The sequence below is a fragment of the Carcharhinus amblyrhynchos genome, chromosome 6 (assembly GCF_965287045.1).
Source record: "Carcharhinus amblyrhynchos chromosome 6, sCarAmb.v2.hapA, whole genome shotgun sequence".
Lineage (NCBI taxonomy): Eukaryota > Metazoa > Chordata > Chondrichthyes > Carcharhiniformes > Carcharhinidae > Carcharhinus > Carcharhinus amblyrhynchos.
Window position 1 is genome coordinate 67,276,214 of NC_137329.1, and position 12,287 is coordinate 67,288,500.

General features: G+C 43.3%; 1 protein-coding gene across 6 annotated transcripts in view; it reads left to right on the forward strand.

Annotated features, from left to right (window-relative positions):
* The window catches only part of mical3a (microtubule associated monooxygenase, calponin and LIM domain containing 3a), a 422,657-nt gene that overhangs the window by 24,390 nt on the left and 385,980 nt on the right, over nt 1-12,287 (forward strand). The window contains exon 2 of one of the 6 annotated variants that reach the window (XM_080190575.1): nt 7,333-7,446. The exons of the other annotated variants lie outside the window; for them this stretch is intronic. The gene's annotated coding sequence lies outside the window, so the exon portion shown is untranslated. The remainder of the gene's footprint in view (nt 1-7,332; nt 7,447-12,287) is intronic. 6 annotated transcript variants of the gene reach the window in all.

Below are 12,287 nucleotides of genomic sequence, written 5' to 3' on the forward strand. Positions count from 1 at the left end.
AGAGTGTTCCTTAGCTTCCCGTTAATTTTTTCCTCTGTCAAACCTGTGCCCTCTAGTTATGGAACATAGAACTTAGAATACTTCGGCCCACAAGTTGCGCCGATCATATCCCTACCTACCAGGCCTGTCTATAATGCTCAATCCCATTAAATCCCATGTACTCACCCAGAAGTCTGTTAAAAGACCCCAGCGAGTTCGCCTCCACCACCACTGACGGCAGCCGATTCCACTCACTCACCACCCTCTGAGTGAAAAACTTCTCCTGTCATCTCCTCTGTACCTACTCCCCAGCACCTTAAACCTGTGTCCTGTCGTAGCGACCATTTCAGCCCTGGGAAATAGCTTCCGAGAATCTGCCCCATCTATACCTCTCAACATCTTATAAACCTCTATCAGGTCGCCTCTCATCCTTCGTCTCTCCAGGGAGAGAAGACCTAGCTCCCTCAACCTATCCTCATAAGGCATGCCACCCAATCCAGGCAACATCCTTGTAAATCTCTTCTGCACCCTTTCAATAGTTTCCACGTCCTTCTTGTAGTGAGGCGACCAGAACTGCGCACAGTACTCCAAGTGGGGTCTGACAAGGGTCTTATAAAGTTGCAACATTATCTCCCGACTCCTAAACTCAATCTCTCGATTAATGAAGGCTAGTTCTTGATTCCCCAATCCTGGGAAAAAGACAGAGTGTATTTACCCTATCCATGCCTCTCATGATCTTACACACTTCTATAAGATCACCCATTAGTCTTCTATGTGCCAAAGAAAAAAGTCTTTGCCTGTCCAATCTCTCCCTATAACTCAGTCCCTTGAGTCTTGGCAACATCCTTGTTAATCTCTTCTGCATCCTCTCCTGTTTAATAACATCCTTCTGCTGGCAAGGCGACCAAAACTGAACACCAACTGCTTCACCAACATCCCGTACAATTGCAACATAGCTTCCCAACTTCTACACTCAGTGTCCTGACTGATGAAGGCCAGCATGTCACAGGTAGATAGGAGTCACTGCCCTATCTACCTGTGACTCCACCTCTAGAGCACAGTGCATCTGAACTCAAAGTTCCCTCTGTTCCATGATACTCCCGAAATTCCAACCATTCACCTGGGGTGACACGGTAGCACATTGGTTAGCACTGCTGCTTCACAGCTCCAGGGTCCTGGGTTCGATTCCCGGCTCGGGTCACTGCCTTTGTGGAGTTTGCACGTTCTCCTCGTGTTTGTGTGGGTTTCCTTAGGGTACTCTGGTTTCCTCCCACAGTCCAAAGATGTGCAGGTTAAGTTGATTGGCCGTGCTAAGAAATTGCCCCTTAGTGTCCAGGGATGCGTAGGTTAGAGGGATTAGTGGGTATAATATATAGGGATATGGGGGTAGGGCCTGGGTGGGATTGTGTTCAGTGCAGACTTAATGGGCCAAAGGGCCTCTTTCTGCACTGTAGGGTTCTATGATTTTATGAAAGTCCTATCTTGATTTGACTTTCCAAAATGCAACATCTCACACTTACCTGTATTGAACTCCATTTGCCATTTCTTGGCTCACTTCCCCACCTGATCAAGATCCTGATGCAATTTTTGATAACCTTCCTCATTGTCTACAATACCACCTATTTTAGAGTCATCTGCAAACTTATCAATCGTGCCTTGTACGTTTTCGTCCAAATCCTTGATGTAGATAACAAACAGCAATGGGCCCAGCATTGACTCCTGAGGCACACCACTAGCCATAGGCCTTCAGTTCGATGAGCATCCTTCCACCATTACCCTCAACTTCCTACCAATCAAGCAAATTGTATATCCAACTTTCCAGTTCTCCCTGGATTCCATGTGATCTAACCTTCCAGAGCAGCCTACCATGTGGAACTTTATGAAAGGCCCTACTGAAGGCCATTTAGACTCTGTCTGCTGTCCTGGTCACTTCATCAAAGAACTCTTAACAAATTTGTAAGGCATGATCTCCCGTGCTAATCAAACCCTGGCTTTCCAAATGCCCGAATATCTTACCCCTCAGAATCCTCTCCAGGAACTTACCCACCACAGATGTTAGGCTTACTGATCTATGAAGCCCAAGTTTTTCTTCTTAAATAAGAGCACAACATTCATGACTCTCCAGTCTTCTGGTATCTCACCCGTGGCTAAGGATGATGCAAATATCTCAGCCAGGGCTTCCTCAATTTCTTCCCTAATCTCTGCAGTGTTCTTGGATATACCTGGTCAGGGCCAGGAGATTTATCCACCTTCATACATTTTAATACGTCCATCACCTACTGTATCGCCACTAACTTTTTCAGGTTCCCAAGTCTTCATGCCTTTCTCACGGTAAACACAGAGGAGAAATATTAGTTGAGAACTCCACGCATCTCCTCTGGTTCCCCATATATGTGTCCACTTTGGTCCTTGAGGGGTCTTATTCTCTCTCAAGTTATTCTATTTCCTTTAATATACATGAAGAACCCCTTTGCATTCACTTTAATCCTCTCAGCTAAAGCTATCTCATGCTCTCTTTTTGCCTCCTAATTTTCTTCTTGAGTATGCTCCTGTATCCCCTGTACACCTTCAGCTGGGATCCCTAGATTCCAGCTGCTTGTACCTGAGCCATGCCTTCTCTTTTTCCTGGCCAAAACCTCAATGTGTTTTGTCATCCAGGATTCCCTACCCCTGCCAGCCTTGTCTTTCACCCTAACAGGAACATATAGATCCTGAACTCTAGCTATTTCACTTCACATAATGATTCAGTTATCTTCTGAAAGTCATGATTGAATCTGTTAATAAGGATTTAAAGCTCATATTAGGTCAAAGGAAATGGGTACTAAAGCTGCCTAAGGATTGAGCAGATGTTAAATTGAGCAAAGACTGTCCAACAAAGAGAAAATGAGCGTAGACAGTGAGAGACGTAAAAGCAGATTTTAAATGTTTGTTTTAGGATATAAATAGGGAGGGATTAACACAAGTAAACATGGGACTGTTAAGTACAGGGACAGATGAAATATAATGGCGAGTAAGTGATTTGCAGAAATATTAAACAAGTGTTGTCGTTATTGAAATACAAGGAATGTAGCAACTAGTTTGCACTCAGCAATGTGATAATAATCAGAAAATCTTGTCTTTTTGCGATGTTGATTAAGGACAGATATTGCTTTGGGCACATGGTAACTCACTCCTCTCATCCTAATTGTTTGTGAATCACACAAAGTTAACAAGCAGTTATAGCCAGCAATTATCATAAAATCCCAACACTGCAGAAGGAGGCCATTTGGCCCATTGAGCCTGCACCAAGGCCTACCCAAGCTCTTGTCCCCCTAATCCCACATATTTATCCTGCTGGTCTCCCTCACACTACGGGACAATTCAGCCCACCAAGTCTTTACCATCACGTGAAAACCAGCCCACCTAATCCCACTTGCCAGCAATTGGTCCATAGCCTTGAATGTTATGGCATTCAAGTACTCATCCAGGTACTTTTTAAAGGATGTGAGGCATCCTGCTTCCACCACCCTCCCAGGCAGTGCATTCCAGACCATCACCACCCTTTGGGTAAAAAGGATGTTCCTCAAATCCCCCTTAAACCTCCCATCCCTCAGTTCTAACTTGTCTCCTTGTAAGTGACCCTTTCAACTAAAGGGAACAGCTGCCATTTAGCATGACCAATCCATCAAACCTGCACACCTTTGGGCTGTTGGAGGAAACTGGAGCACCCAGAAGAAACACGCAGATATGGTGAGAACGTGCAAACTCCACATGGATGCTTACCCAAGACCGAATTGAACCTGGAACTCTGGCACAATGAGGCCGCATTGCTAACCACTGTGCCATCATACTGCCCTTAGGAAGACACATGGTATGTTAGCTTTTGATGCAAAGAAATTGAAGTATAAGAATGAATGAGGTTTACTTGAATGATACAGGTTATTGATGAGGATACACCTGCAGGACCCTGTGCAGTTTTGATTTTCTTAGCTGACTAAGGGGCAATGAGGATTCACTCAGCTGATTCCTGGAATGAGGTGAGATTGAGTGGACTAGACCTATATTCCCTTAAGTTTAGAATAATGAGAACAGGTTGAACAGCCGCATGGCTCTCCTGCTCCTAATTCTTATGATCCAGCGGTCTGTTTCTGTATTATGATTTATGTCATGCCGTGCAGGTTGTTGTCTGAATTTACTCCACGCTTATAGGTTTGGAGCTGGCCTGACAGCTTCAGTCACTTGTAGGTCTTTCTTGTGACAAGTCAATCTAGGCATAAATTGATCTCTTGTTGCATGAACTTCAGTGTTCAGGGCCATAGGATCTGTTTTCATGTTTCCACTCTTGGAACGTTTCTTTTTTAAGCTATTTCTATCCTATCGTTCCTTAAGCCCACTCTTCATATATCACTCCTATTGTTTTTCATACTCCTGCACTACAATCAACATAGTGCTATAAAGATTACCATCACCATTTTATAAACTCTGACCTCTGAACAGGTGAAGCCAAAACTAAGACACAGAAGTTTTCTTCACTGTGAATTTATTGACTTGTTCAGTGTACCTGTTCTCCTCCCACTCAACCCAGTCTCCCAGCTATCACCTTTGTATTAATAATGTATTTCACATTAATAAATCTTAACAATTTAATTTGACAACACATCGACAACTTTTGTTTCTAAAGAATATTTTGTTCATCTTCCAAAAGTAGTAGAAGTAACTTCCATTCTTGACACTAAACCACCAAACTTACCACCAAACCACCAAACCGTGGATTGGTTTAGATTAGTGGGTTAGTGTTGTTTTTTTTTTAAAAGCTGGTCGGCGCAACATCGTGGGCCGAAGGGCCTGTTCTGCGCTGTTATGTTCTATGTTCTAAACTTTTCAACCTGTTCAGCTGCTTCCCCTCCAACTGTCAACTGTACGTCGTCCTGATTCTTAAAAGACTTGACCTTCGCCTTATTTATGCTAATCCACAAGCCAGACTTCCTAAACTCCACATACACTTTATCAGCTAATCTCTGAAAATCTGTTCTAGATGTTGCTACAAGGACAATGTTATCAACAAATCGGGAATGTTTGTTTCAAATCTTGCTGCACTCCTCCAAATTATTAGATGCAGCAAAACTCATTGTAGTTTTCAGTACGAGTTTAAAGAAATCAGGAAACCTTTACATCCCTTAAACACCCCAGCTATGTTTTCTTATCCATTCTAGCACATCTCAGGGATTTGTTATAGATTTCCAACAGTTGTCTCAGTTTTTCCCAAATACTATATATGCTAAGACACGTCATGTCCCTTCTGTCAAAGGATTAATTGAAGTCTATAGATGAATATATGTACTTGATAAGGAAAAATTATTGCAGGAGTATGGGGAGGAAGGCTGAGGGGGGCAAGAGCAGGGCAGTGGTACTAATTGAACAGCTCTTTCAAAGTGGGCCAAATGGTATCCCTCTATACTGTATCATTTTATTAAGTTGTAACAATGAATGTGTTCTCTACATTTCCTCAAACTGTCCTGTCATAGTTGATCTATTGAATCAGTGCGTTCTCCACATTCTACCAACTCTTCCATATCCCCTCATGCTTCTGTGTTGTCTCCGTAAATACTGTTCCAGGTAAATAGTCAGTTCTTTCCTTTGTAATTGCTCCTTTCGCTTGGTTCCTGCTTTTGTGATGATTTGATTTTATTGCATTTCCCCTGACTTCAGGAAGTTGTTCTTCTTCAGTGATGTTGTTAAACAGCCTTTGCATTGTTCGCAGGATGTTTCTTACCCAGTTGAAAAATGTTGGAGCTATGTTAACAAAATCTGCAGCTTTCTGCTGCTTCCAAATGGCAGCTGAAATCTGTACTTTACTTCCAGGAAATCCAGCATCGACACTGCTCCAGCTGGATGAGGATGCTTTCTCCAGAGCTGAATCGTCCACAATGTTTTGTACATTGGATAGGTTCTTCAAAACTTTTCTTCCTCGTTGCCTTTTGGTCCTTAATTCCTCAACATGGGGCTTTTTTTGGCTGTTATTTTATGATTGTTACATCCATTTGGTTTTCGTATTATCTGATACAGTGCTGGTTTTATTTATTTCAGTCAGATCTGCATTTATCACATTGCTTGTTGCTCCTGTCTCTCTCTGGATAATTTGTACTCAATTTGCCTTAAACTTTCATTGATTATGGAAAATTTCAGGACCACTCCAGATGCACATTTGTGTTTTAGTGTTTCCTCATTAAGACTCAATCATTATCACACCATTCTTCATTTTTCATTTCTGACAGCTGTTCAGGGGAGACAGCAGTGTAAGTGGTCCCTTGGGGAGATGGGGCTGTAATAGTCACTTGGAGAGTTGATGGTGTAGTGGTCACTCAGGGATAGGGAGCAGTTGTGGTCACATGGGGAGGGATGGGCGCAGTGGCGCTCGCCCGGGGAGAGATGGGCGCAGTGGCGCTCGCCCGGGGAGAGATGAGCGCAGTGGCGCTCGCCCGGGGAGAGATGAGTGCAGTGGCGCTCGCCCGGGGAGTCTAGTGGTTTTAAAAGGTGCTGCTTGAGTACCTTGATGTCACTTGGAGTGAATTGAATTGGTGAAGACTAACACCTGTGATAGTGGGAACCTCAATTGGAGGCCAAGATGGATCACTCACTCGGCATTTCTGGCTGAAGATTGTCGCAAATGCTTCAGCCTTATCTTTTGCACAATGTGTTGGGCTCCCCATTATTGAGAATGGGGATATTTATTGCAGCCTGCTACTGCAGATGTTTAAATGTCCATCACAATTTATGGCTCAATGTGGCAGGATTACAGAACTTAGATCTGATCTTAGTTATGGGATCACTTAGCTGATACGCTTTGGCATGCAAATAGTCCTGTGTTATAGCTTCACCAGGTTGACACCTTTTTTTTAGATATACCTGGTATTGCTCCTGCCATGCCTTCCTTTCACTGTTCAGTGAATCAGGTTTGATTCCCTGTCGTGGTGGTAACAGTAGAGTTAGGGATATGCCGAGGCATGGGGTTACAAGTTTTGGCTGAGTACAAATCTGCTACTGCTGGTGGCTCACAGCGCCTCAGGGATACTTGATTTGCTTGAAAACTATTCCATTTAGTACAATGATAATGCCACACTTTTAAAAAGAGGTTTGAACTTAGTCAATTGCTTCAATCCTGCTTCATTACACAATACTCTATTTAAGATAGCTTTATCCTTCAACATTTCCACCCTTGCAGGCCTGCAAATGAGACTGAAACAACGTGATCCAAAGGCCCCTTTCCCCAACTTGTGGCAAATGTCCAATCTCTTGAAAACAAGCCAGATGAACTTAAAGCCAGACTAATTTCTCAAAGGGAACTGAGAGACTGCTGTATGTTCTGTTTCATAGAGACGTGGCTCACTCTTGTTTCACTGGACTGTGCCAGACAACCGGAGGAAGGCTAGGGAAGGTGCAGTCTGCCTTCTAATCAACATTTCTTGGTGCTCAGACATAGCAACACTGGTGAGTTTCTGCTCCCCGGACTAAGAGTGTCTGATGTTGAAATGTGTTCCTACTAACTGTCGTGGGAGTTCACCTCTGTTATTCTGACAGCAGTTTACATCCTGTCCATGTGGATGTGAAGATTGCACTGAAGGAAATATACACCACCACAGACAGTCTTGAGATGAAACATCTGAGGCCTTGTTCATCAGGGCTGGGGGCTTCAGCCAAGCTCAGGAGTGTCCTACCAACATATTGCCAAAATGTCTCCAGTTCCACCAGAGTCCCAAACATTCCTTGACCACCGCTACACAAACATCAAATATGCCTATCATGCAATCAATAGTAAGGGTTTATGCAGTGATTTGAAATACTAAGAATTTGTCCAGCGAGTTTCAATGCTAAAAGTTTGTCTAGTGAATTTCACTGATATGAGTTTGTCCGGTGAGTTTCACTACTACAAGTTTGTATGGTGAGTTTCAGTAGTAAGAGTTTGTCAGTTGAGATTAAATGGTAAGGGTTTGCTGGGTGAGTTTCAGTGGTAAGGGTTTGCTGGGTGAGTTTCCACAGAAAGTGTTTTTCCAGTGAGTTTCAACAGTAAGATTTTGTGAGGTGGGTTTCAAAAGTAAGAAAATTATCAGTGAGTTTCAATAGTAAGAATTTATCTGGTGAGCTTCACTAGTACAAGTTTTTGCAGTGAGGTAGTGGAAGCAGATATGATAGTGAGTTTTAAGGGGCATCTTGACAAATACATGAATAGGATGGGAATCGAGGAATACGATCCCTGGAAGGGTAGGGGGTTTTAGTTCAGACGGGCAGTTTGGTTGGTGCAGGCCAAAGGGCCTGTCCCTTAGCTGTCCTTTGTTCTATCTGATGAGTTTCAATAGGAAGAGTTTCCCTGGTGAGTTTCAACAGGGAAGGTTTATCTGGTGAGCGTCAGTAGTAGTAGTTTGTCAGTTGAATTCCAATACTGAGAGTTTATCTGGTGAGTTTCAGTAGAAAGAGTTTGTCGGGTGAGTTTCAGTAGTGAGAGTTTGTTCGGTGAGTTCCAATAATAAGTATTTACCAGGAGAGTTTCAATGGTAAGAGTTTACCATAGAGTCATAGAGGTTTACAGCATGGAAACAGACCCTTCAGCCCAATTTATCCATGTCGCTCTTTTTTTAAAAATCCCTCAGCTGGTTCCCATTGCTCTCATTTGGCCCATATCCCTCTATACCCATCGTACCCATGTAACTATCTAAATGCTTTTTAAAAGACAAAATTGTACTCGTCTCTACTACTACTTCTGGCAGCTTGTTCCAGAGACTCGCCACCCTCTGTGTGAAAAAATTACCCCTCTGGACCCTTTTGTATCTCTTCCCTCTCACCTTAAACCTATGCCCTCTAGTTTTTGACTCCCCTAACTTTGGGAAAAGATATTGACTATCTAGTTGATCTGTGCTCCTCATTATTTTATAGACCTTTATAAGATCACCCCTCAGTCTCTTACGTCCGGAGAAAAAAGTCCCAGTCTATTCAGCCTCTCTTAATGACTCAATTCATCAAGTCCTGGTAGCATCATAGTAAATTTTTTCTGCACTCTTTCTAGTTTAATAATACCCTTTCTATAATAGGGTGATCAGAATTGCACACAGTATTCCAAGAGTGGCCTTACTAATGTCTTATACAACTTCAACAAGATGTTGGTGAGTTTAAATGGTAAATTTTCACCCGTTGAGTTTCAGTAATAAGAGGCTGTGCTGTGAGTTTCAATAGGGTCAGAGCCCCTGCAATTTCCTCCCTCACTTCCCACAACAGCCTGGGACACAGTTCATTTGTACCTGGAGGTTTGTCCACTTTTAAGCCCGCATATATCCCTTGTCACTTCCTGTGACAGTTTGCTTTAGAACCTTACAGTCTCTCTCCCCGAGTTCCATAACTTCATCCATAAGAATGAGGATGTAGACAGATGTGAAATATTCGTTTAACACCCTATCAATGTCCTCTGACTCCACCCACAAAATTCCCCATTGGTCCTCAATGGGCCCTACTCTTTCTCTGGTTATTCTCTTCCCTTTGATATAATTATAGAATATCTTAGGATTTTCCACTTTTGCCAGCCAGAGCTTTCTCATATGCCCTCTTTGCTCTACTGAATTGATTTCTTAAGCTCCATCCTGCACTTTTTGTACTCGTGCTTCGGCAGACTTACTACCCTTATACTTGTTAAAAGCCTCTCTTTTTCTCCTCATTGTATCCTGAACGTCTCCAGTCATCCATGGTTCTCTGAGTTTATTACACCTTCCTATTACTCTCAAGGGAACATGTTGAGCCTGTACCCTCCCCATTTCATCTTTAAATGCCCCCCACTGATCTTCTGCAGATTTCCCCACAAGTAACTGTTTTCAGTCTACCTTGGTCAGATCCTGCCTTACTTTGTTAAAATCTACTTTCCCTCAATCCAAAACCCTTGCCTATTTCTTTATCCTTAACAAATTTGAATTGAAGCATGTTGTAGTCACTATCACCAAAATGCTGTCCCACCAATACATCAACCATCTGTCCAGCTTCATTTCCCAGAATTAGGTCCAGTGCTGTGCCTTTCTTTGTTGGATGCCCTACATATTGACCTTAAAGTTTTCCTGTATACATTGTAAGAACTCTACTCCATCTAAGTCTGTAACATGGGTGGCTATCCCATTTAATGTTGGGAAAGTTAAAAATCACCTCATACAATTACCCTCTTATGATTTTTACACCTGCCGCAAATTGCACAAATCATAGAATCCCTACAGTGCAGAAAGAGGCCATTTGGCCCTTTGAGTCTGCATCGACCACAATCCCACCTGAGCCCAATCCCCATAACCCTCACGTTTACCCTAGCTAGCCCCCTGACACTAAGGGACAATTTAACATGGCCAATCCACCCAACTGGCACATGTTTGGACTGTGGGAGGAAACCCAGGCAAACACGGGGAGAGAACATGCGAACTTCACACAGATGGTGACCCAAGCCGGGAATCAAACCCGGGTCCCTGGTGCTGTGAGGCAGCAGTGCTAACCACTGTGCCACTGTACTGTCTTCAAAAATATTTGCTCTTTAAATTCCTGCTAACTATCTAGGGGAACCTAGCAACATAGCTGTCCCTTTTTTGTTCCATAGGACCATAGAAAATTACAGCTCAGAAACAGGCCTTTTGGCCCTTCTTGTCTGTGCCGAACCATTTTTTGCCTAGTCCCACTGACCTGCTCTTGAACCATATCCCTCCACACCCCTCTCATCCATGAACCCGTCCAAGTTTTTCTTAAATGTTAAAAGTGACCCCGCATTTACCACTTTATCCAGCAGCTCATTCCACACTCCCACCACTCTCTGCGTGAAGAAGCTCCCCCCCGCCCCCAGCGCCCAATATTCCCTTTAAACTTTTCTCCTTTCACCCTTAACCCATGCCCTCTGGTTTTTTTCTCCCCTAGCCGCAGTGGAAAAAGCCTGTTTGCATTCACTCCATCTATACCCATCAAAATCTTATACACCTCTGTCAAATCTCCCCTCATTCTTCTACACTCCAGGGAATAAAGTCCTAACGTATTCAATCTCTCTCTGTAGCTCAGCTTCTCAAGTCCCGGCAACATCCTTGTGAATCTTCTTTGCACTCTTTCAACCTTATTTACATCCTTCCTGTAACTAGGTGACCAAAACTGTACACATGCTGTAAATTTGGCCTCACCGATGCCTTATATAACCTTACCATAACACTCCAACTTTTATACTTGATACTCCGATTTATAAAGGCCGATGTACCAAAAGCACTCTTTATGACCCTATCGACCTGTGATGTCACTTTTAGGGAATTCTGTGCCTGTATTCCCAGATCCCTCTGTTCAACTGCACTCTTCAGAGACCTACCATTTACCGTGTATGTTCTGCTTTGGTTTGTCCTTCCAAAGTGGAATACCTCATACTTGTCTGCGTTAAATTCCATTTGCCATTTTTCAGCCCATTTTTCTAGTTGGTCCACATCCCTCTGCAAGCTTTGAAAACCTTCCTCACTATCCACTATACCTCCAATCTTTGTATCATCAGCAAATTTGCTGATCCAATTAACCACATTATCATCCAGATCATTGACAAACAACAATGGACCCAACACCGATCCCTGCGGCGCTCCACTAGTCACAGGCCTCCACTCAGAAAAGCAATCCTCCACAACCGCTGTCTGGCTTCTTCCATTGAGCCAGTGTCTAATCCAATTTACAACGTCCCCATGTATACCTAGCAACTGAACCTTCCGAACTAACCTCCCATGGGGGACCTTGTTAAAGGCCTTGCTAAAATCCAGGTAGACGACATCCATTGCCTTCCCTTCATCTACTTTCTTGGTAACCTCCTCGAAAAACTCTAATAGATTGGTCAAACATGACCTACCACGCACAAAGCCATGTTGACTCTCCCTAATGAGTCCCTGTCTATCCAAATATTTGTAGATCCTATCCCTTATCACATCTTCCAATAACTTGCCAACCACCAACGTCAAACTTACTGGTCTGTAATTTCCCGGATTTCTTTTGGAACCTTTTTTAAACAACGGAACAACATGAGCCACCCTCCAATCATCTGGCACCTCCCCCGTGAATATTGATATTTTAAATATGTCTGCCAGGGCTCCTGCAAGTTCAACACTAGCCTCCCTCAAGGTCTGTGGGAATACCATGTCCAGTCCTGGGGATTTATCCCTCTTGTTTGCCTCAAGACAGCCAGCACCTCCTCCCCTTTAATCTGTAAAGGTTCCATGACCTCCCTACCTGTTTGGCCTGTTTCCGTAGACTCCATGCCCATTTCCTCAGTAAATATGGACACAAAAGACCCATTTAGTATCTCC